This window comes from Balaenoptera physalus (genome assembly GCF_965194825.1).
Source record: "Balaenoptera physalus genome assembly, chromosome: 12".
Classification (NCBI taxonomy): Eukaryota; Metazoa; Chordata; class Mammalia; order Artiodactyla; family Balaenopteridae; genus Balaenoptera; species Balaenoptera physalus.
This window is the reverse complement of record NC_138897.1, coordinates 60,784,069-60,809,386: the sequence shown is the minus strand read 5'-3', so window position 1 is coordinate 60,809,386 and position 25,318 is coordinate 60,784,069. Positions and strand designations below refer to the sequence as shown.

General features: G+C 37.1%; 1 protein-coding gene and 1 long non-coding RNA gene across 3 annotated transcripts in view; one reads left to right on the top strand and one right to left on the bottom strand.

The window, feature by feature from the left end:
• METTL4 (methyltransferase 4, N6-adenosine) overlaps window positions 1-25,318 on the top strand; it is a 393,372-nt gene that overhangs the window by 256,170 nt on the left and 111,884 nt on the right. The window lies entirely within an intron of this gene.
• LOC309640266 lies at window positions 874-17,269 on the bottom strand. Its single transcript, XR_014252143.1, has 3 exons — window positions 16,648-17,269; window positions 6,190-16,413; window positions 874-2,695 (listed from the first exon to the last, which is right to left on the bottom strand). It is a non-coding gene; the product is annotated as an uncharacterized lncRNA (long non-coding RNA).

The following is a 25,318-nucleotide window of genomic DNA, read 5'->3' as shown; positions in this document are numbered from 1 at the left end:
ATGTATAAACAAACATAAAGTCTTCCTGTTTTATAATCCATCTTTTCCACCTATACCATGAATATATTTTCAAGTAGTTAAGTACAGCATGTTCTTTAAATCTAGTTCAATCTTTAATCTTTAAACTAGATTACTTAGGGTCACTGGAACCAAATATCACATATAAAAACTTGATTTGTAAAATACCTTAAACTTTTTAGTTCCTATCAAGATCCTACTTTGGTGCCAGACACCTAAGAGATTTTATGATGATGATATAACTGTAAAGTGGTTCTATGAGAGATATTTTTGAGGATAGTGGTCTGGATTTTTACTTGGGACTTGTGATTTAAAATTCGTAGCACTGGTTCTCAGGCATACTTACACTCACAACATAGAAGTAACAAACCTTTTACCCAGAAGCTTCTCCTATATTGTCCTTCCTTCATAAGATGAGAAATAAGGATTTGAGAATTTCTGGACAATGCATTATATAAGGTAGTTTTTTTTGTATATATAAGGTAGTTTAGTGAAGTTCTCTGGATTATGATATACAAGGCATATTGATTAGGGCACCTAACTCAGGAACTCCTTTAAGATGGCCCCTTATTGCTTTGAGGAGCCATGAATGAGATGAACCAGCACTATACACACACCCTAAAACTTTCCTATATTCAAGATGCTGTGACTGAGATAAACCATCACATTTTTTTACTGAAAGAACTAAATACCCCAAAGAAAGAAGATAAGCAATATGGCTTTAATTCTAATGCGTGACAAAGAACTATTTATATTTTTCTATGAGTTGGGAAAAATTTACTAGAATTCCTGCTAAATTAGTAATAGAAAGCAATAATGTAAAGATTCAAAATAATTTTTAACATAGTTGACTCATTCATGCATGTGTTCATTTATTTATCAAAAAAATATTTATTCAATACTTAGCATATGTCAGGATCAACTCAATCATTGGGTAACACACCTTGCAGGGAAATGGCCCTTCTGTTACTGTATTTTTATAACTCTTGTTAGAATATTGTGCTTATTGTATTTTGCTTTGGTATTTTGCTGATTGGTTTTGTAGAAGCTGTTCTCATCAGAGAGGTGAAATCTTTCATGTCAGCTACCTGGGGAAGAAGTGGTCTCTGTTTGGTTGATCTAAAGTGATCTGAGAAGGACAATCCTTAATCTTGAAGAAAGTTGTAAGATTTCTAGGAGGGAGGGGAGCCAGTGAGTTGCATTTGGGGATGTGGTACACCCGCTTTGGCAAAAGCTAGAACTGTCCATGGTGCTGAAGACCTGTGCGAAGGCTTCCGTTTAGCATTTCTCAGTTACATTTACTGACTCAGTACTCACAACATGAAATAAATCACCACTAATCATTACAATTGGCCTGCAAAATAAGAGGCATTTTATTTATTTTTACATGAGGAAACTGGATGTTAGAGACAGGAAACAACTTATGAAGGTTCATTTGCAAAGGACAGAAATCACTCGAGCTATTTTGAATGAAAAGGAATTTAATTCAAAAATTGTAGCGCTTACAAAATTATGGAAAGTGGTGAAGCAGCAACCCCTACCCTGGGCCTCCTGGAATGACTCCCAGAACGCCACCACAGAACTATCTGGCCAAAGGAACTTCTATCTCTACTGCATTTGGGTAATGGGGAATCATGAAGCTTCATGCCAACTTCTGCTCCAAGACCACACTGTCTTGGCTATGATCTGGGGTTTAGATGCTGGCGTCAGAACTAGGCACTCCAGAGCCAAGCTGAGACTACAACAAATATGTAACAAAATGGATAATCTGCTTGCCTCTCAACATTCACTAAGCCAGTTCCTGGACACTCCAATCTTTGCTGATGCCGCTTTGGGAAAACCATGTCCCCATAATCCCTGTATCCTTGCACACCAGCAGAAATAATAGGAGCTGCAGAAGTGGCTTCTGGAGACTTCTGTTTTCCAGATCTCCCATGAGTACTTCATATTAGTGGAACCTAAAACACATCCTGAACCTTAGTTGCAAGGGAACCTGGGAGAAGTCAAACTGAAAGGAAGGTAGAACAAATGTGCGTTAGATGACTTTACCTATCACCAGTGGGGAGCTATTATTTAGACTCAGAATAGTCTAAATTTAAAGCCCTGGGTTCTTTCTGTACCACAGAAGTTGAGTTGGAATCGATATAAAATTTACTCAGGTAACCCTGGGGATGATTTGTATTAATTTCTGGTATGTAAGAGGGAACTTTAAAAATAATTAATTAATTAATTAATTAATTGATTTTTGGCTGTGTTGGGTCTTCGTTGCTGCGTGCGGGCTTTCTCTAGTTGCAGTGAGGTGGGGGCTACTCTTGGTTGCGGTACACAGGCTTCTCATTTTGGTGGCTTCTCTTGTTGTGGAGCACGGGCTCTAGGCACGTGGGCTTCAATTGTTGTGGCTCATGGGCTGTAGAACGCAGGCTCAGTAGTTGTGGCGCACGGGCTTAGTTGCTCTGTGGCATGTGGGATCTTCCTGGACCAGGGCTCAAATCCATGTCACCTGCATTGGCAGGTGGATTCTTAACCACTGTGCTGCCAGGGAAGTCCCCATGATGGAACTTTTTGATCAGGAAGGACTTGAGTGAGAGTCAGAGAAAACTGTTATAGCTGTCTTCGAGTTAGAAGCCTGTGGGACTCTTCAGTTGGAATAGACTGAAAAGCCATGATCATGGTCGGGCTGAATGAGAGAACTCACAACAAGAAGAGTCAGGATGTCTGTTTAGTCTCAAGGGGAAGTATTTTTTGAGCATAGACAATTTGTAAATACCTAAGGCCATTGGCAAATCATTTAATAGCATTCTCTGTACAAAATAATTCTATTTATAGAAAAGAGTCTCAAGAGATTATGGGCAATTTGGGTTGCCCCATGAAGAGCTATGAAGGGGATGAGATCCTAGAGAATTGGGATATTACATTTACACTTGAGGTTCAAATTCGACATAGTAGCCATTGCTGAGAATATCCAAAGTAAAAAAGAATGGGTACACATTTACATGGATGGAGACAGAAGTTCTTCTAATCTCCTAATCCACTCCTTTCAAGAAAGGAGAACAGAAAGTGGGGAGAAGTGTTCTGTTGCTTCCCTAGTAAATCTTATTGATCAACTCCCATCTTTCCTGCCAAATTAAGAATGTTGCTTTTGGCTCTCATCCTTCTTCTTTATGGAATGCTAATCTTTTCACTAGTTCATATTTCAGACTTTTCAGAATGTAGCTCAAACTCATTGGATTATAAACGCCACGCAGGACCACGGAGTGGATAAACCACATATTCAGTATCTGGCAGTTTGGAACATTTATCACACATTTAATATATCTGTTCCCTTCAAGAATTCTGACCAAGTTGAGAAATAAAGAGTAAATAAAAGAAGAAAACTTTATTACTAATAGAGGCTAAGTTGTAGGTTACAGTGCAGTGAGAGAAGCATATGGTCCTGCTAATTGCATTCTCGAAAGAAAAATAGGCAGAACTGAACCAAGTATGCTCATTTATTCTTCCCAAATTATTTAATCAGATAAGTCACTCTACTTGCCAGGGATGGAGTGAGTAAAGGACCAGAGGGAATCTAGGAATGTGCTTTGGGAAAATCTCTCTTCATGAGAACCAGGAGTGAGGAAGAAGAATTCTTCTTTGTAAGTGGGTGCTCAATAGAGAATATTAGTGTGAACAAATGAATATATGCATTCATAATGAATTATGGATGTATGAATAGCTTCTTTTTAAAAATAATTAATTAATTAATTAATTAATTAATTTTTGATGTGTTGGGTCTTCGTTTCTGTGCGAGGGCTTTCTCTAGTTGCGGCAAGCGGGGGCCACTCTTCATCGCGGTGCACGGGCCTCTCACTATCGCAGCCTCTCTTGTTGCGGAGCACAGGCTCAGTAATTGTGGCTCATGGGTCTAGTTGCTCCGCGGCACGTGGGAGCTTCCCAATGCAGCTTGAACCCGTGTCCCCTGCATTGGCAGGCAGATTCTCAACCACTGCGCCACCAGGGAAGCCCATGAGTAGCTTCTTTCTTAACTCAAGTTTGCCTAGGAAATACCCAGCTAACCAGCATTCAGGTGATTGGTTGTTCCTGGGTTCACCCTGGAATTGGACCGTAGTCCCAAACCTAACTCGCTCTCGGTGTGGCTGGTGTGTTCAAGTGACAGTTGTTGCCCACATCCCACCTGTTAATAGTTAAATGAAACCTGGAACCTGGCTCTGAATCTTAGTCCCCAGGTTGGGGAACTTGACCTCTTCACCTGGGTCATGCCAGCCTCTTCGTAGGAGACTGTTGTCCAGTTTCTAGATTCCATGAACTTTCTTTAAATTAATAGATTTCAAATCTAATGATCTATCTGAGGTTAAGAAACTCAGTCATCCTGAAATGTTGGTATTGTTTCCTTATCCATTTTTATCCAGTGAATAAGGACTTCCGTTAGTGTTTTTGTACTTGATATGCCCCCCTGCCCTGCACACTTTTTGAATTTCAATACTGGCCTAGACTCTTTCTCACACCCTGCCATTCCACATGCAGGACAACAAATTCTGTTGCTGCTTTTGTTCAGTTAGTTTGACTCTCCTAACTGCACTGTCCACTACAAACATTTTGGGTTTGAAACACTCATAATAGTTATTTTAAATTAGGTTTAAAGCTCCTGGAAAAGTAAGGACCATGTTTTATACCTTCCCCGTTGTTAATTGATCCATATGTGAGAATATCCACTGGTGTTATGTTCCTGGCCTCTCTACACTCTTCACTCCTCTAGAAGTTATTGGCTAATTTAGGAGCAGGATTTCAGATTCTTCCTTCCTTTTTCTTTTGGAAACTAACTGCTTACAGGAAGCAGAATTCTGGTCTGTGCCTCTATGCTATACCTTTTACAGAGCCAGCACCTAGAACACAGCCTGGTATTCGTGAATAAGTCTGTCATATTTGGGGGTTTGGTTCAAGAATCCCTTGGTTTTCAGAATCTAAATCAAATTCATGGATATTCGTGATAACAATAGTGAAAGTGATACTTGGTTGTTCATTTATCTATAGTTTTTCTAATCAGTTTAGTTCAGAAGTAAGTTGGGGCTTATATTTCAACTCCATACTATGTTCCTTTCCCTATATAAAGCTAAAAAAGAAAATTAAACATAAAATGGACAGAAGATAAAAAGAAGACTGTAAGTAGCAGACATGAAGCTGGAAAGAGAAAGAAAAAAAGATACAACAGCTCAGCTGTTGGGAAAAATTCATAGGAGGAATAATCAACTCCATATATCAAAATCCCAGAGTACACAGCATAGCACAATAATTAACGCTCATGATGATAATCCTTGATCCATCAAGAAAAATTAAATTATGTTCAGCAGACTTACTTTTCTTTACCTAAGCTGGGGAAGAATGTGGAATATATTTTAGAAAGATTTATTCTTTTGATAAAGGAAATATCACTTATATTTGCTGGACTCTCTAAAGAATACTATTGTGAAAATACTTAAATATAGAAAAGCAGAAGGGATTGTTGAGGATAACTTCTTAAGCATACATTATCTTTAAAATTAAAGATTTTTACCACAGCATCTGCATTTTCCTATTCTCATTCAATATAACTAATCAGGATTAATTTTTGAAGTTTTACATTAATTGGTAAAATCAGCTCTAAAGTGCCTGTTTTTAACATGGTAGATCTTGTTTTTTAAGCAAAAGATGTAAAGCATCCATTTGGATTTAAATTAAGCTGAACCTTGGGCTTCTGGCTCATCAGATTTATTTATTTATTTTTAATAATTTTTTTTAAACATCTTTATTGGAGTATAATTGCTTTACAATATTGTGTTAGTTTCTGCTTTATAACAAAGTGAATCAGCTATACATATACATATATCCCCATATCTCCTCCCTCTTGCGTCTCCCTCCCACCCTCCCTATCCCACCCCTCTAGGTGGTCACAAAGCACCAAGCTGATCTCCCTGTGCTACGCGGCTGCTTCCCACTAGCTATCTATTTTACATTTGGTAGTATTTTTTCTGAATGCCAAAGCACATAAAGATATTGCTGAATTGCTAAGGGTCAGTGAATGCCAATGGAATTATTCATCCCAATAATGTGATATCAGAAGAGCAATTTTGCAAGATTAAAATATATTATAATAAGGCAAAGAGTCATCATATTTAAATTGTAACTAAATAAACTCACAGTCGTGGATGAACAATGTTGTATTCATTCCAGAGCATGGGTGTTCTAATTGACATTGCAAGTAGGAAAGTGGGAAGTTTGGCAGTCTGAATGTCTTCAGGAGAAGGTGTGAAGATGTAAAATCCTCACTAAGAGACCCTGCATGGTGGCATTATGTTGGTTCCTTTTGTACAACTCAGGACTTGGCTTTGTTGGAGCCCTGGAGTTGAGCAGACTGAGAAGGGCTGACCTCATGCAGTTTATTCCATAAGAGACTAAAATACACAAAGCAGACTGCCAATTTATCAAATCACAACGGAGTAGGAGAAGATGAGGAGGAATATTATAACCTCATCCAGGACACTCTCTTTGTTGCATCAGCATACCTCAGAGACCAAATTAATAACGTAAAGGTTGTTTGGTAAGCATGTAATTAAAGCAAAGAGAAGTGGGTGATCTTGGTGATTTCAAGCACCTGATGGTAGGGCCTATTGAATCATCCCTGAGCTGCAGTGGAGTTAGAGTAATATATGGTAATATTTATTAATCACCTTGTCAGGCACATTATAAATACCTTAACTTATATCAATTCATTAATACTCCCAGCAACCCCATGAGGTAACCTCCGAGAAGGTGTCCTCCCCAATAAGTAGATATGAAAGTGGAGGAACCAGAGTTTAAGTAACTCTCCTAAGGTTACAGGGCTGGCAAATTTCAGAGGTTGGAGTCCAAAGCCAACATTCTTAAGAGCCACACTATTTATCTCTCTAGGATTAGTTTTTTTTGTCCTGGATTCAGTGTTTCTTCTCTCAGGATAGTGCTGAAAATTCTCAATTTTTCCACTCTCCATTTCTATGTTCCAAGCTCTCCATTGCGATTTTGTTCTTAGGCTTCCTCCAGACAAATTATGGGCATAGGGGTTGTTACTGTTTACTAACTTACACTCACATTTTAGTCCTTTCACTCTGAGATTTCATCCAGTCCATTTGAATTGAGTGTTAGGTGTTTGCAAATTCTCTGGTCATCCATTTACACAATGTTTGAATTACTATCAGAGGGACTGAGAGTCTTGAAGCTCATTCCCACCTAATATTTAACTAGCTTTACAGCAACCTATTTCCTGTTACTTTTAAATTCTTAAGAATATGGTAAAACATGCTTCTCATTATTGCCTTCACATACCACCAACAATTAATGGATAAAATATTGGTAGAAAATAATCTCAAGATGGATTATAAAGCTATTTAACTTGTGACAAATGGGTACTTTCTTAAGAATTCCAAAATTCTCATTATTAGATGAATCCCAATCTTGTACAATTTTCTTTCTAACTTCATTGAATTTTAAGAACTGGGACTGGCAAAAAAGTCTTACTTTTTACAGTTTATTTATTTTTATCTGCATTTAGAGATTGTCTAAGAATAACATGGAAGGGGATTTGACATTTGTCATTTCTAGTATGATCAATTTCCCATCATTAATCATGTGAATCATGGCTGTGAAATGAGGCTAAAATTCCCCCCAATTTATTTTATGTTCTCCTGCAAGTGAAGAGGTAATATCCGACCTGAATGCTAATGTTAGGATATATTTCAGATCCTCTGAGCAGTTCCTTGAGATTCTTGGAAGAAAAGTGCTTTATATAGCCTCTTACAAAGTATTTGAGACAGCCACTTATGAATTACTATGTGCTGACGACTTTATCTGACTGTAGCAAAAGACGAGTGGTGGATTATGAATGGGTTGTGGAGGAAACTCAATTTTCTGGGCTGTCAATCACCTTAAAGACAGGTGAGTTCGTATAACAAATAACCTTGCTCTTCCGAAATCCTATGTGGATGCTCAGACCTTCTGAAAGCTTTGAATGGATTTTCCTGCCTTGGCACTGAACTGTCAAATGATCAGCAAAGTCAGAGTGTCACTTGGCAGAGTGGCAGGAGTGGCTGCTTGCATGCACCAACGGGAGGAACAGAAGGGGATGGGATTTTCTAACCTGCTGTACAGATGTGAGGCCAGGATTATACCCTGGGTTCCATTCAGTCTTTGGAGTTGTTTCAATTCATAAATCATAACTGTCATATATTGCTGCACAAGTCATGAGAGAATAGTAGATGATAATTCCAAGGCTGTTATTAGAGGAAAACAATCCTTTGGGAGATGGGGAGGTGGGATGCAGGACAAAGAGAAGGAATTAGAAATGCATGTAGTCCAGAGAGGCTGAAGTAATGCTATCATGACAATTAGAGTTTGGAAATGTCAGCAGTCATCTGACATGGGATCTGCCATCACTTGCCAATTGCAGACTGTTAAGGTCCCCATAACAAATGCATGATTCCCTTGGAGCAAAGGGTGATATTACAAAACAATAGCAGAAATGTCTAAGGAGTTTGAAACTGTGGAACAGCTATTTAGCCATAAACATACCCTGTTGGGAGGGATGTTGTATGAGAGAGTAAAATACAAACAAGGAGAATACATACAGTATTCATACATACTTACAGCTAAAGTTTAAGAATTATGTGAGTCTTCACAGATATACAGAACAAGCTAGTGGTTACCAGGGGGGAGACGGAAAGGGGAGGAGGGGCAAGGTAGGAGGAGGGGAGTAAGAGGTACAAGCCATTATTTACAAAATCAGCTACAAGATATATTGTACAACACAGGGAATATAGCCAATATTCTATAATAATTATAAGTGGAGTATAACATTTAAAAATTGTGAATCACTACATTGTACACCTGTCACATATAATGGAGTATATATCAACTACACTTCAATTAAAAAAATATGTTCTAGTATAAAAAAAGAATTATGTGAGTGTTGTTCAAAACTTCATTTAGTCACAATCATAAAAACCTTTCTTGGGTTGCCTAGTTTTGAATGAAATAATCTCCCTTTTGCGTTTGGAAAAACCTGTTTTACAGGAATAACCCATAAATTGATTTCAAAATTGAAAGTCAAAAAATAAAGTCATAGTAAAAAATGATGTTTTTCCAAGCTCAAAATACGTATTTTTCACATCACCTTTCTTCAGTTGGATGAGATATAATGCAAATCTAACCATTACCTACTTCATGCTCTCATTTTGTTAACTAACAGGCAAACAAGTTGGTCAGCAAGCAAACAAAATGCAGAAAAACGCAATAGAGAGAAGAATGTCACCTTAATACACAAGCATTCTAAGTAAGAATACTGTATCTTTTGTCCTCTAGCAAATTTCATTTAAAAAGCACATTCTCTTTCACTAAGATGGTAAAGAAAAATCACTCTATTTCTTGTTTTGTTTCTCACTCTTTCTCCCTTTCTACATCAAGCCCAGGGTGAAGGAAGCATTGAGTGGTGTGGTGTACATTTCCAGTTGAGCTTTTGTTTCTTTTTAACTTTTGATAGAAAAGTTTGTTAATTGGGAAATGGGTAGGAATGACTAATTCACTATCAATATATTCTGACAATGGGACTGGTAACCTAGACCATAATAAGCAATACAATTCAATTTTGTAGTTTGATTAGTTTCTAAGAGTGTACATTTTTCTTTTGGACCTAAGTTTGTTTGTAGAACTTTGGTTATTACTGAAACAATAAAATCACATTTCCAAACATGTGGGGAAAATGGCTTCAAAGCCTAAAAAAATCTCATTTTTGGTCAAGATTCAGAGTTTCTTTCAAAAGGTAGAAATCCCGAAGCTCAATTCAAACAAGTTGAAATTAATAAATTTATATATTTTTATTGATTGCTTTTCATATCAGGGAAGTGATAAATAATGCAACTGATTCCCAGATGGGCCTATTTCAACTTTCTTACTTATGTTTATCAAAACTGAGGCAGACACTAGTGGGCACTCATATTGCAGTTGTGTAGGGAACACATGACCTTCCTCACAGCAGACCAAATGGAACCACAGAATTTATCCTAATTTGTTCCATAAAGAATTTTGGGGGATTAAACAATAAGGACTTACTATATAGCATAGGGAACTATATTCAATATCTTGTAATAACCTATAATGGAAAAGAATTGAAAAAAGAATATATATATATAAAAATATATATATATTATATATATATATATATATATATATATGAATCATTTTGCTGTACACCTGAAACTACACAATATTGTAAATCGACTATAGTTCAATTTAAAAAAACTAGCATACTTAAAGAAAAGAATTTGGGGGAATTGGGACAAGTACATTGGCTGCAGAAGGTCGATAATGACATAGCAGAAGAATTTCTCAAACATGTGACCAAACTCCATGCAGAGGAGTGTGGAATGGATCCCTGGTGGAGGCAGGTAGTTGGTAAAATAGGTCTTTCCTTGCAGAAGCAAAGTTCTCAGTCTCTTATGTGAGGTTGTGGGGTGGAACCGCACGTTCTGGGAAGAATGTTAGTGGTATTCCAGGTCCCAGGTCACACAGGGGTAGGGGCAAGATGACTACACAGATGGAGGGGACTGTAACTGAATAGCCCCAGTTTTTGTTTGGAGAAGTCCCACTCTCAGCCCGTGTGCTTTAGGTGAGTAGATCTCACTATTAGTTCCTGGGATGAGCCCTTACTGGCCAACATCAGGGACAACATGCTATCCCCTTGGTCGTGGTTTAGGGATGAAAATAGGAGCCAAACTATGAGACTTTTACGAGGCTTCAGGAAGAAAGGTACTCTTTTCTGCTAGACTCGAATAAGAGAATATGTGAAGAAGAGTTGCAGCCACCTTGCTCTAGTTTTGATCAGTGCATCAGTACTGAGGACTTTGGAGCCAAGAAATGGAAAGAGAGGACTCAGATCCTGGTGACATTGTTAGAGCTCCAGCATCAAGCTCTGCTGAGACAGGAGTAAAGTGCTGCTGAGGAATAATACTAGTGAGAGGAAAAGGGAAAAAGAAGGATTGAGCCAGAGAATAATTGGAGTATTCCTAATGGAGTATTTCAGGCTCTCAGGCATGCAGTTGGCTTCACTACCTTACAAAGTGTGCTGTTTTAAGCCTACCATTCAGAGGGCTGCTGCCCATTTGTCTTATTCATGAGGGCACCTCTATTTCCATATCCTCTTTCATTTTGTCTAGCCCTTAATTTCATATCTCTCCAATGAGACAAATTCTTTGACAGAAGCATTTAATATCAACTAAAAAAAGCAGAACTGAGAAAAGGTAATGTAAGACTTGAGTCAAGTCACTTATTTTCTGTGGGTCTCAGTTTCATTTCTTGGCAAATGAGGGGTGGGTCTGGATGATGTCTAAGGTCCTTCCAGCCCTTAGATTCTAATGTGTTGTGTAAACAATTTTGACTTAATGATTTCAATTTCAAGGTCACTTTGGAAGGATACAATACAGTTTAGCAAGATGAGAGTTAATGAAACTAGTAAGGAATTAAAAGAAGAATCAATTAAAAGTGGATTCCAGGGCCCAAGAATATTACGGAATATACTTGCAAGAGGAAGCCAGAATTAGAGACAGCGTGGGAAAAATGAGGAATGAGGTGATAATATATTTGGAGAGAATCAGATATTACAATAGAGAAATAGAGGAAGTAAGAAAATTAATTCATTTATTCCATCAGATACATACTGGGAATCCTTTGAATGCCACACCAGTAGGCCTTAGGGGTACACATATATAAAAGACATTATCCCTTTCTCTGAGTAGCCAGTAATCTAATTGTGGAGACATATTGACAAATAAATGCCAGAGTCTAACACGTGCTTCTTTGGAATAGAGAAGTCACAAATGCTGTGTCATTACATGGTCAAAATGATCTTATAATGTGGCAGATTTCTAGAGGAGTTTGTATCGAAGAAACTCTCTTTTTGAACTCTATAACTAGACTTCACAATTTCTTTTTTATTTTTTTAACATATTTATTGGAGTATAATTGCTTTACAATGGTGTGTTAGTTTCTGCTTTATAACAAAGAGAATCAGCTATATATATACATATATCCCCGCATCTCCTCCCTCTTGTGTCTCCATCCCACCCTCCCTATCCCACCCCTCTAGGTGGTCACAAAGCACCGAGCTGATCTCCCTGTGCTATGCGGCTGCTTCCCACTAGCTATCTATTTTACATTTGGTAGTATATATAAGTCCATGCCACTCTCCCACTTCGTCCCCGCTTACCCTTCCCCCTCCCTGTGTCTTCAAGTCCACTTTCTACGTCTGTGTCTTTATTTGTGTCCTACCCTTAGGTTCTTCAGAACCTCTTTTTTTTTTTTTTTGATCCTACATATGTGTTAGCATACGGTATTTATTTTTTTCTCTTTCTGACTTACTTCACTCTGTATGACAGACTCTAGGTCCATCCACCTCACTACAAATAACTCAATTTCGTTTCTTTTTATGGCTGAGTAATATTTCATTGTATATATGTGCCACATATTCTTTATCCATTCATCTGTCGATGGACACTTAGGTTGCTTCCATGTCCTGGCTATTGTAAATAGAGCTGCAATGAACATAGTGGTACATGACTCTTTTTGAATTAAGGTTTTCTCTGGGTATATGCCCGGTAGTGGAATTGCTGGGTCGTATGGTAGTTCTGTTTTTAGTTTTTTAAGGAACCTCCATACTGTTCTCCATAGTGGATGGATCAATTTACATTCCCACCAACAGTGCAAGAGGGTTCCCTTTTCTCCACACCCTCTCCAGCATTTATTGTTTGTAGATATTTTGATGATGGCCATTCTGACTGGTGTGAGGTGATACCTCATTGTAGTTTTGATTTGCATTTCTCTAGTGATTAATGATGTTGAGCATCCTTTCATGTGTTTGTTGGCAATCTGCATATCTTCTTTGGAGAAATGTCTATTTAGGTCTTCTGCCCATTTTTGGATTGGGTTGTTTGTTTTTTTGATATTGAGCTACATGAGCTGCTTGTAAATTTTGGAGATTAATCTTTTGTCCATTGCTTCATTTGCAAATATTTTCTCCCATTCTGAAGGTTATCATTTCATCTTGTTCATGGTTTCCTTTGCTGTGCAAAAGCTTTTAAGTTTCATTAGGTCCCATTTGTTTATTTTTGTTTTTATTTCCATTTCTCTAGGAGGTGGGTCAAAAAGGATCTTGCTGTGATTTATGTCATAGGGTGTTTGGCCTATGTTTTCCTCTAAGAGTTTTATAGTGTCTGGCCTTACATTTAGGTCTTTAATCCATTTTGAGTTTATTTTCATGTATGGTGTTAGGGAGTGTTCTAATTTCATTCTTTTACATGTAGCTGTCCAGTTTTCCCAGCACCACTTATTGAAGAGGCTGTCTTTTCTCCATTGGATATTCTTGCCTCCTTTATCAAAAATAAGGTGACCATATGTGCGTGGGTTTATCTCTGGGCTTTCTATCCTGTTCCATGGATCTATATTTCTGTTTTTGTGCCAGTACCATACAGTCTTGATTACTGTAGCTTTGTAGTATAGTCTGAAGTCAGGGAGCCTGATTTCTCCAGCTCCATTTTTCTTTCTCAAGATTGCTTTGGTTATTCGGGATCTTTTGTTTTTCCATACAAATTATGAAATTTTTTGTTCTAGTTCTGTGAAAAATGCCATTGGCAGGTTGATAGGGATTGCATTGAATCTGTAGATTGCTTTGGTTAGTATACTCAATTTCACGATGTTGATTCCTCCAATCCAAGAACATGGTATATCTCTCCATCTGTTTGTGTCATCTTTGATTTCTTTCATCAGTGTCTTATAGTTTTCTGCATACAGGTCTTTTACCTCCTTAGGTAGGTTTATTCCTAGATATTTTATTCTTTTTGTTGCAGTGGAAAATGGAAGTGTTTCCTTAATTTCTATTTCAGATTTTTCATCATTAGTGTATAGGAATTCAAGAGATTTCTGTGCATTAATTTTTTATCCTGCTACTTTACCAAATTCATTGATTAGCTCTAGTAGTTTTCTGGTAGTGTCTTTAGGATTCTGTATGTGTAGTTTCATGTCACCTGCAAACAGTGACAGCTTTACTTCTTCTTTTCTGATTTGGATTCCTTTGACTTCTTTTTCTTCTCTGATTGCTGCGGCTAAAACTTCCAAAACTATGTTGAATATTAGTGGTGAGAGTGGACAACCTTGCTTGTTCCTGATCTTAGTGGAAATGCTTTCAATTTTTCACCATTGAGAATGATGTTGGCTGTGGGTTTGTCATATATGGCCTTTATCATGTTGAGGTAAGTTCCCTCTATGCCTACTTTCTGGAGGGTTGTTATTATAAATGGGTCTTGAATTTTGTTAAAAGCTTTTTCTGCATCTATTGAGATGATCATATGGTTTTTCTCCTTCCATTTGTTAATATGGTGTATCACATTGATTGATTTGCATATATTGAAGAATCCTTGCATTACTGGGATAAACCCCACTTGATCATGGTGTATGATCCTTTAAATGTGCTTTTGGATTCTGTTTGCTAGTATTCTGTTGAGGGTATTTGCATCTCTGTTCATCAGTGTAATTGGCCTGTAGTTTTCTTTCTGTGTGACACCTTTGTCTGGTTTGGTATCAGGGTGATGGTGGCCTCATAGAATGAGTTTGGGAGTGTTCCTCCCTCTGCTGTATTTTGGAAGAGTTTGAGGATAGGTGTTAGCTCTTCTCTAAATGTTTAATAGAATTCACCTGTGAAGCCATCTGGTCCTGGACTTTTGTTTATTTGAATATCTTAAATCACAGTTTCAATTTCAGTGCTTGTGACATGCTTCAGTTTATATTTTCTATTTCTTCCTGTTTCAGTCTCAGGAAGTTGTGCTTTTCTAAGAATTTGTCCATTTCTTCCAGGTTGTCCATTTTATTGGCATATAGTTGCTTGTAGTAATCCCTCATGATCCTTTGTATTTCTGCAGTGTCAGTTGTTACTTCTCCTTTTTCATTTCTAATTCTATTGATTTGAGTCTTCTCTGTTTTTTTCTTGATGAGTCTGGCTAATGGTTTATCAATTTTGTTTATCTTCTCAAAGAACTAGCTTTTAGTTTTATTGATCTTTCTTATTGTTTCCTTCATTTATTTTTCATTTATTTCTGATCTGATCTTTATGATTTCTTTCCTTCTGCTAACTTTGGGGTTTTTTTGTTCTTCTTTCTCTAATTGCTTTAGTTGTAAGGTTAGGTTGTGTTTTTGAGATGTTTCTTGTTTCTTGAGTTTGGACTGTATTGCTATGAACTTCCCTCTTAGAACTGCTTTTGCTGCATCCCATAGGTTTTGGGTCATTGTATTTTCATTGTCATTTGTTTCTAGGTATTTTTTGATTTCCTCTTTGATTTCTTCAGTGATCTCTTGGTTATTAAGTAGTGTATTGTTTAGCCTCCATGTGTTTGAATTTTTTACAGATTTTCTCCTGTAATTGATATCTAGTCTCATAGCATTGTGGTTGGAAAAGATACTTGATATGGTTTCAATTTTTAAAAATTTACCAAGGCTTGGTTTGTGACCCAAGATATGATCTATACTGGAGAATGTTCCATGAGCACTTGAGAAGAAAGTGTATTCTGTTGTTTTTGGATGGAATGTCGTATAAATATCAATTTAGTCCATCTTATTTAATATATCATTTAAAGCTTGTGTTTCCTTATTGATTTTCATTTTGGATGATCTGTCCATTGATGAAAGTGGGGTGTTAAAGTCCCCTACTATGATTGTGTTACTGTCAAATTCCCCTTTTATTGCTGTTAGCATTTGTCTCTTTGTCTCTTGTAATAGTCTTTATTTTGAAGTCTATTTTTTCTGATATAAGAATTGCTACTCCAGCTTTCTTTTGATTTCCATTTGCATGGAATATCTTTTTCCATCCCCTTACTTTCAGTCTGTATGTGTCCCTAGGTCTGAAGTGCGTCTCTTGTTGACAGCGTATATACAGGTCTTGTTTTTGTACCCATTCAGCCAGTCTATGTCTTTTGGTTGGAGCATTTAATCCACTTACATTTAAGGTAATTATGGATATGTATGTTCCTATTACCATTTTCCTAATTGTTTTGGGTTTGTTATTGTAGGTCTTCTCCTTCTCTTGTGTTTACTGCCTAGAGAATTTCCTTTAGCATTTGTTGTAAAGCTGGTTTGGTGGTGCTCAATTCTCTTAGCCTTGCTTGTCTGTAAATGCTTTAATTTCTCTGTCGAATCTGAATGAGATCCTTGCTGGGTAGAGCAATCTTGGTTGTAGGTTTTTCCCTTTCATCACTTTAAATATGTCCTGCCACTCCCTTCTGGCTTCCAGTTTCTGCTGAAAGACCAGCTGTTAACCTTATGGGGATCCCCTTGTATGTTATTTGTTGTGTTTCCCTTGCTGCTTTTTTTTTTTTTTTTTTTTTTCCAGAAAAACACAGTACGTTTATTAATTAGCTGTTTATAACACTCTTTTGGACTCCATTTTTGGCTACGTATTCTATGATAACCTCTACAGTTTTTAACATTATTTTTTATAGAAAGACTAGATCATTTAGGTTTTCTCTAGTATGGGTAAATTGACGTTCTTTTGGTTATTCTTTTTTTTTTTTTTTTTTTTTAACATCTTACCTTGCTGCTTTTAATGTTTTTTCTTTGTTTTTATTTTTTGATAGTTTGATTAATATGTGTCTTGGCGTGTTTCTCCTTGGACTTATCCTATACGGGACTCTCTGTGCTTCCTGGGCTTGACTATTCCTTTTCCATATTAGGGAAGTTTTCAGCTATAATCTCTTCAAATATTTTCTCAGTCCCTTTCCTTTTCTCCTGGGACCCGTGTAACTCGAATGTTGGTGCATTTAATGTTGTCCCAGAGGTCTCTAAGACTGCCCTCAATTCTTTTCATTCTTTTTTCTTTATTCTGCTCTGCAGTAGTTATTTCCACTACTTTATCTTCCAGGTCACTTATCCGTTCTGCTTTAGTTATTCTACTATTGATTCCTTCTAGAGAATTTTAAATTTCATTTATTGTGTTGTTCATCTTTGTTTGTTTGCTCTTTAGTTCTTCTAGGTCCTTGTTAAATGATTGTTGTTTTTTCTCCATTCTATTTCCAAGTTTTTGGATCATCTTTACTAGCATTACTCTGAATTCTTTTTCAGGTAGACTGTCTATTTCCTCTTCATTTGTTTGGTCTGGTGGGTTTTTACCTTGCTCCTTCATCTGCTGCATATTTCTCTGTCTTCTCATTTTGCTTAACTTATTGTGTTTGGTGTCTCCTTTTCACAGACTGCAGTTTCGTAGTTCCCGTTGTTTTTGGTGTCTGCCCCCCGTGGCTAATCTTTGTTCAGTGGGTTGTGTAGGCTTCCTGGTGGAGGGGACTAGTGCCTGTGTTCTGGTGGATGAGGCTGGATCTTGTCTTTCTGGTGGGCAGGACGCTGTCCGGTGGTGTGTTTTGTGGTGTCTGTGACCTTATTATAATTTTAGGCAGCCTCTCTGCTAATGGGTGGGGTTGTGTTCCTGTCCTGCTAATTGTTTGGCATAGGGTGTCCAGCACCGTATCTTGCTGGTCGTTGAGTGGAGCTGGGTCTTAGCGTTGAGATGGAGATCTCTGGGAGAGCTTTCGCCATTTGATATTACGTGGAGCTGGGAGGTCTTTGGCAGACCAATGTCCTGAACTTGGCTCTCCCACATCAGAGGCACAGGCCTGACACCTGGACGGAGCACCAAGACCCTGTCAGCCACACGCCTCAGAAGAGAAGGGGGAAAAAAAGAAAGAAAAAAATAAAAGAAAAAGAAAAAGTTATTGAAATAAAAAGTTTTAAAAATTATTAAAAAGAAAAAAATTAAAAAGTAATATTAAAAAAAGAGAAAGGAAAAAAAAAAAGAAGTGAGCAACCAAACCAAAAAACAAATCCACCCATTTTAACAAGCGCTAAAAACTATATTTTAAAAAATGGACAGACAGAACTCTAGGACAAATGGTAAAAGCAAAGCTATACAGAAAATAATCACACAAATAAGCATACACGTACACACTCACAAAAAGAGCAAAAGGAAAAAATATATATATCTTTTGGGAAGTCTGAGGTCTTCTGCCAGCATTCAGTAGGTGTTCTGTCGGAGTTGTTCAACATGTAGATGTATATCTGATGTATTTTTGGGGAGGAAGGTGTTCTCTATGTCTTACTCCTCTGCCGTCTTGAAGGTCTCCCACTTCACAGTTTCTTTGATGAGTTATTCACACACCAAATTTTTAATGCTGAAATATAATTTCTATGATTAAATTTATTTCCTAATTTAAAAAAATACATGCAATGCCAAATTTTAATTTTGGGACCAAATCTTACTTTGTTTGTGAGAAAGATGGGAAGAGAGACATAAAGCCCTTAAAAATTAAATCTAGTAATTGCTGGAACAATCTTTACCAAGCCCAACCAGTAAATTGTTATACTCTAAATATAACTTGTCATCTTATGACAAAATCCAATTTTGAGAATAAGTGAAAATCCATTTTAATTTTCAATTGTTTAGTGTACTTGGAAACCAAAAATTTACGGTGGCACTTTCATATTTATTTTGTGTCAGGTGATAGGGAATTATATCCTCTGTGTCCATAGAAGATGGTGAGATTGATGAATTGCTTATGCAGGCAATCAGAATTCAGTTCAGATGCTGTTAAATAATGCATTGTCTCCACTTACTTTAGCGTAACATGATTTCACCCCAAAGTCATTTCTGAATATCACCCAGAAAGAAATTTAATTCACTGACCTTATGCCTCAAAGAGTGATTCTATATGGTAGTTGTCTGATAGTTAATATAATTCATGACTGGTAATTGTTCTTACTGACTTATAGAAATTCTCAAAATAATTTGTGTTTTAGAGATTAAAATGCAACATTTAATTTTCAATATAAGGAGTGAGCAACATTTAAAACCTGAGGTAGAGGACAAAAGTATAATGGAGAGAAAAATTAAAAGAACATAAAGAGGCCATAACAATTTGTAACTGTTTCAAAAACATTCTGTTACTAATGCTTAGCTACAGCCAGCCAAGCAAAAATAAATCGCCTTAATGTAGCCAAGTTAATGTAATCAAACTTTCAATTAAAAAAAAAAACCTAGGTGAATTTAATTTGTCCTTGCCAGTTGCCAATTCTTTCTAAGCATGCTTCCTTTTATAGATTGCAGAAGAAAAAATGTTTTGAAAATTCAGTCTTTTTTAGACCCTAACTAAAAAATTCTGTTTTTCACCAAATAAAATTAGTAGAATTTGATGGTGAGAGGTGGAAATATCTTCTTTTGTAGGAGAAAAAATATTTCAGTACAGACATTCATTTTCTTGAGGGGTTAAGGGAAAACATATTTGAAAACCAGGGACAGAGAAAATGAATCAGTTCTCAAACTGATCAGTTCTCAAAAGTCTATCCTCTTTTGTTTTTGCATTTAGAAAATTCAGGTATAATGTGCATGCTAGTAAAATGTTTGAATTTTAAGTATAACTACCAACCAGATCAAGATGAGATGAAGAGCATTTTCATTACTCCACAAGTTCCTTATTGCCCCTTTCTAATTAATATGACTCTCTCCTAAGATGTAACTATTTTTCTGACTTCTATCATGATAAATTAGCTTTACCTGTTCTTGAACTTGATATAAAGGTTTGTATAGTTCTGTAATTATTACTTTTTAAATCATGTCTGTATCATCACTATAAATTTGTTTAGGTGTCACAATATATCAGACTTAGTGCTTCAAACTCATTACGTTCTCTCTCTCCAATACTGGGTTTCCTATCTGTATCATAATTAAAAGTGGATTACTTTTGCTTAGGTTAAATGATTCTGAATTTAAATGGGATGAGTATGAAGCAGTTCATTTTGGTGGAATAGAGCACCCTGGGAGATCTGGGGCATGAACTAGGCTAGCAGGTGGGCAGAGGGGCTTCCTGTGCTGGGGTGAGCAGAGTCATTGACACATTTCTGAGTCTAGATTGCTGGAACAGAGAATATATTAGGTTCTGTTTGCAGAAGTGGAGTACATGGTGAGGCATGGAGAATGTGATTCACCTCAGGATTGGGACCATACATCTGCCTGTATCCATCCCTTTTAGCAAATGTCAAGATTAATTCTTCTGCCTGTGATGGTTGATACCAGCCTGCAGACGGAAGTCAGGTGGCTCCATCCCCCAGTTCTGCGAGGTGACACATAGAAGTTAGGAAAAAGCAAGACCAGCCTTCTTACAGTATCTACAAGATAAAGGCCTGGCTCACATTACCGGACCTGTGCTTTGGGGCTGGTTTCAGCTGCCAGCGCTCTACTAGAGGCACTCTTAAGTTTCAGGTGATTAGAGCTCTGTACGGACTGCTTCATCTGCCTGCATTGTCCTTCCCCCCTTACCAACTGGAATAAATAGCCATGTGCAGATAGAGAGAAAGCAAGCTCAGAGAACTGGCTTGTCTGGACTTTCATCTGAGCTCTATCTCTTACCAGCCTTGTGACTCTGGGCAAGTTACTTTACTTCTCCAAGTCTCAGTTTCTCTATTCGCCAAAGAGGGATGGAATAGTACTTACCTCATGGAGTTAAATTAGATAGACTCTAAGTGGCTGGTTGCCCAGTTGGTCACTATTTCCACTGGATGGGAAAGAACCTATTTAAACTATAGGCCCTCAAAATTCAATGAAAACCACTCTCTATTCAGAAGACTTCTCTGATCCTACCAGGAAGAGTAAAGTTTTACATAGCACTCTGCTTCCCACACTTTAAAAAAAAAATTTCCTTTCGAACTCCTTCTCTGGACACTATACTATCTGCGGGTAGGGACAGTGTCTTTCATGCTTATAGTTCTGGTGCCTCCATGGGGTCAGGCACACAGTGGCATTCAGGAAATATTTGTCACGTGCATGAATAAAGTCTGTTATTTGGCAATTGTATGTTGCACCACATTTGTTTTTGTTAGTTTTCCTTCAGTGCAGGGTTCATGTTCAAGACAATTTTGTAGGGAAGGTATGAGTTTCACTGAATCTTTCAAATATACCTGTCTAGCTACTCTAGCTATCTTAAATTGGCTTGACAATCAACACCAACACAAAATTACTGTTTATGAACTGATTCTCTGTTGGAAGCCTCTGCAGTGACACTGGAAATAGCTATAATTTAGCAATTCAGTAGCATTTGCCTCAGTGAAGGAGTTAGTATAAATAATAACCGTCAGCTTTAACTGAAACCACAAAACCTGTGTCAGACTTCTGGGATGAAGATTTACATAGGAGCCTCACTATTAATTTCACATTACACTTTCACTGTTGTCATAATATATAAGTAAGTTTAGGTTCTAACTATAAGCCCCAAGACTTGAGAAATGAGACTAGCAAAACAGGAAACTTTCCCACCCACCAGAAATGTAACTACAAGATTCTTTTCATATTGGATTATTAATATTGTGACAAAATAGAGAAAGCTTCTCTGCCAGCCCACCAGCAAGGGAAATAAGATGAAGGCCACAGGCAATTCCTGTGATGTTGCTAGCAGTCTGCGCTCTTCTCCCTGGCTGTTCCTAATGTTTTTTCTAGGAAGAAACACACAAATGTCCTCCATATGCTATAGAACAGTTTACATTTAACTACATTTAACTATAGGACAGTTTAAATTCTAAAGAAACAAACATCCCTAGTACTTATTTATCTTATAACTGGAAGACTGTAACTTTTGACCACCTTCATCTAATTCCCCCTCCCCTAGCCCATGTATCTGGTTGCCACAAATCTCTTTTTTGTATGAGTTTGTTTGTTTCCTTCTGCTAACTTTGGGTTTATTTTGTTATTTTTCTGGTTACTTGAGGTGTAAAGTTAGGTTGTTGATTTGATATCTTTTTTCTTTTTTAATATTCGCATTTATTATTATATACTTCCTTCACAATACTGCTTTTGCTACATCCTATAAGTTTGGTATGTTGTGTTCTCATTTTCATTTCTCTGAAGATATTTTCTAATTTAATTTCCCTTGTGAATTATTCTTTGACGCATTGGTTGTTCAAGAGTGTGTTTTTTTTTTTTGCTTTGTTTTAAATAAATGTATTTATTTATTTTTGGCTGCGTTGGGTCCTCGTTTCTGTGCGAGGGCTTTCTCCAGTTGCGGCGAGCGGGGGCCACTCTTCATCGCGGTGCACGGGCATTTCACTGTCGCGGCCTCTCCCGTTGCGGAGCGCAGGCTCCGGACACGCAGACTCAGTAGTTGTGGCTCATGGGCCTAGCCGCTCTGTGGCATGTGGGATCTTCCCGGACCGGGGCATGAACCCGTGTCCCCTGTATTGGCAGGCGGATTCCTAACCACTGTGCCACCAGGGAAGCCCCAAGAGTGTGTTTTTTAATCTACATATTTGTGAATTTTCCTGCTTTCCCTTGCTATTGATTTCTAGTTTCATTCTATTGTGGTCAGAAAAGATTCTTGGTATGATTTCAATCTTTTAAAATTTGTTAAAACTTATTTTGTGGCCTAACTTGTGATTTGTCCTGGAGAAATATTTGTGTGCACTTGAAAACAATATGTATACTGCTGCAGTTAGAGGGAATGTTCTATATATGTTTGTTAGGTCCCCTGGGCTATGGTGTTGTTTATATCCTCTCCTTCCTACTGATCTTCTGTCTCATTGTTCTATACACTATTGAAATTGGGATATTGAAGTTTCTTATTATTATTGTGTTACTGTCTATTTCTGCCTTCAGTTTTTGTCAGTTTGCTTCATGTAGTTGGGTGCTCTGCTGTTAGGTGCATATATATTTATAATTGTTATATCTTTCTGGTGAATTCATACTTTTGTCTTTACATAATGTCCTTCTTTGTCCTTTGTTACTTAAGTTTTTGACTTAAAATACATTTTGCATGATAAAAGTATGACCACCACTTCTCTGTTTTGGTTGCCATTCGCATGCAATATCTTTTTTCATCCTGTCACTTTCAGCCCATGTGTTACATTTAAAGTGAGACTCCTATAGACAGCAATAGACAGCATATAGATGGATCTTGTTTTTGTTTTTTGTTTGTTTTGTTTTTTAATCAACTCAGCCACTCTATGTCTTTTGAATGGGGAATTCAATCATTTATATTTTCAATAATTATTGATAGGGAAGGACATACTATTGCCATTAAAAATGTTTTCTGTATATCTTGTAATTATTTTGTCCTCCTTTTCTTCGTTTGCTGCCTTCTTTGATTGATTTTTTTTGTAGTGGCATGCCTTGATTCCTTTCTTTCTTTTTTTTTCTTTAAATACATTTATTTATTTATTTATTTATTTATTTTTGTGTTGGGTCTTTGTTGCTGTGCATGGGCTTTCTCTAGTTGTGGTGAGTGGGGGCTGCTCTTCGTTGCGGTGCATGGGCTTCTCATTGCGGTTGCTTGTCTTTGTTGTGGAGCATGGCCTTTAGCTGTGCAGCCTTCAGTAGCTGTGGCACACGAGCTCAGTAGTTGTGGCTCGTGGGCTGTAGAGTGCAGGCTCAGTAGTTGTGGTGCACGGGCTTAGTTGCTCTGCAGCATGTGGGATCTTCCCGGACCAGGGCTCGAACCCATGTCCTCTGCATTGGCAGGCAGATTCTTGACCACTGTGCCACCAGGGAAGTCCTCGATTCCTTTCTTATTTTCTTTTGTGTGTCTTCTATCAATATTTCCTATGCGGTTACCATAGAGGATTATTAAAACATCTTGTAACAATCGATTTGAAACTGATAGCAAATTAACTTCAATTGCATAAAAATCTCTACTCCTTTACATCCCCCCCACTTATGCTATCAGTGTCACAAAATATACCTTTTATATTTTGTGTACATTATCATAGTTTTATAGTTATTTTTATGCTTTTATATCTTAAGTTCTATATTAGAATTAAAATAGATTTACACACAATTACAGTATTTCCGAATTCTGTATTTTCCTATATATTTACCTGTACCAGAGAGCTTTATTTTCAGGTTCTATCATCCTTTCATTACAGTTCTAAGGACTTTAGTATTTCTCATAAGGCAGGTCTAGTGGTGATGAAATCTCTCAGCTTTTGTTTATACGGAAAGGTCTTTATTTCTCCATCATTTTTGAAAGATAGTTTTGTCAGATAAAGCATTCTTGGTTGGCATTATTTTTTTCTTTCAGCACTTTGAATATATCATTCCACTCCCTTCTGACTTGTAATGTTTCTGCTGAGAAATCCATTGATAATCTTATGGGAGTGCCCTTGAATGTGATGAGTTGCATTCTTCTTGCTTCTTTCATAAATCCTCTCTTTGTCTTTGATTTTTGACAGTTTGATTATAATGTGTCTCAGTGTGGGTCGCTTTGGGTTCATCCTAGTTGGAATCTTTTGAGTTTCTTAAATTTGGTTGTCCATTTTCTTCCTCAAATTTGGGAATATTTGGCCATCCTTTCTTCAAGTACACTCTCTGCTTCTATCTCTCTCTCTTCTAGGACTTTCATAATGTGTATATTGGTCCACTTAATGGTGTCTCATTAGCCCCTTAGACTCTTTTTCCACTTATATTCATTCTTTTCCCTTTTTGTTTCACTGACTTGATAACTTCAAATGGTCTATCTTTGAGTTTGCTGATATTTCTTTGGTTTGATGAGAACTGTTGAACCCTGCTACTGTATTTTTCAATTTGGTTATTGTATTCTTCAATTCCAGAAATTCTATTTTTTAAAACGCTATCTATCTCTTTGTTGATATTCTCATTTTGTTCATGCGTAATTTTCCTGATTTCATTTGGTTGTCAGTTTTCTCTTAAAGTTCATTGAGCTTCTTTAAGATGATTATTTTGACTCTTTGTCATATAATTCTTAGGTCTCTATTTCATTAAGGTGTGTTTCTGTGCTGGCTTGGGGGAAGAACTATTATGGGTGAAATGCAATGGCTTTTCTTATCCATTTCAATGAGGCTGGGCTTGGCTTTGCACTTGTCTGGGATACTGTGGTTTCTTAACTAGTGTCTGGAGTTCTCTTAAAGGCTTTTTAGATGGTATATTGTTGTTAAGTTGGTGTTTCTATGGGGAACAAAGTCTGAGGCTTTTTATTTCACTATCTTGCTAAAGTCACCCTGTAGGAACATTTTAAAAGTACATCCACTTCCCTTATTTGTAATCTTTGCAATATGACTGGGAACTAATGTGCCTAAAGTAGTAATGCTAGCTACACTATTTTAAACATCTTAAGGAAATTTACAGACATTATATTTATTCTTAGAAAGCCTTGCAAGAGAGACATTTTATTCTTATGTTCCAGTTTAGGAAACAGGTTTTCTAAGAAGTTAAACTTGC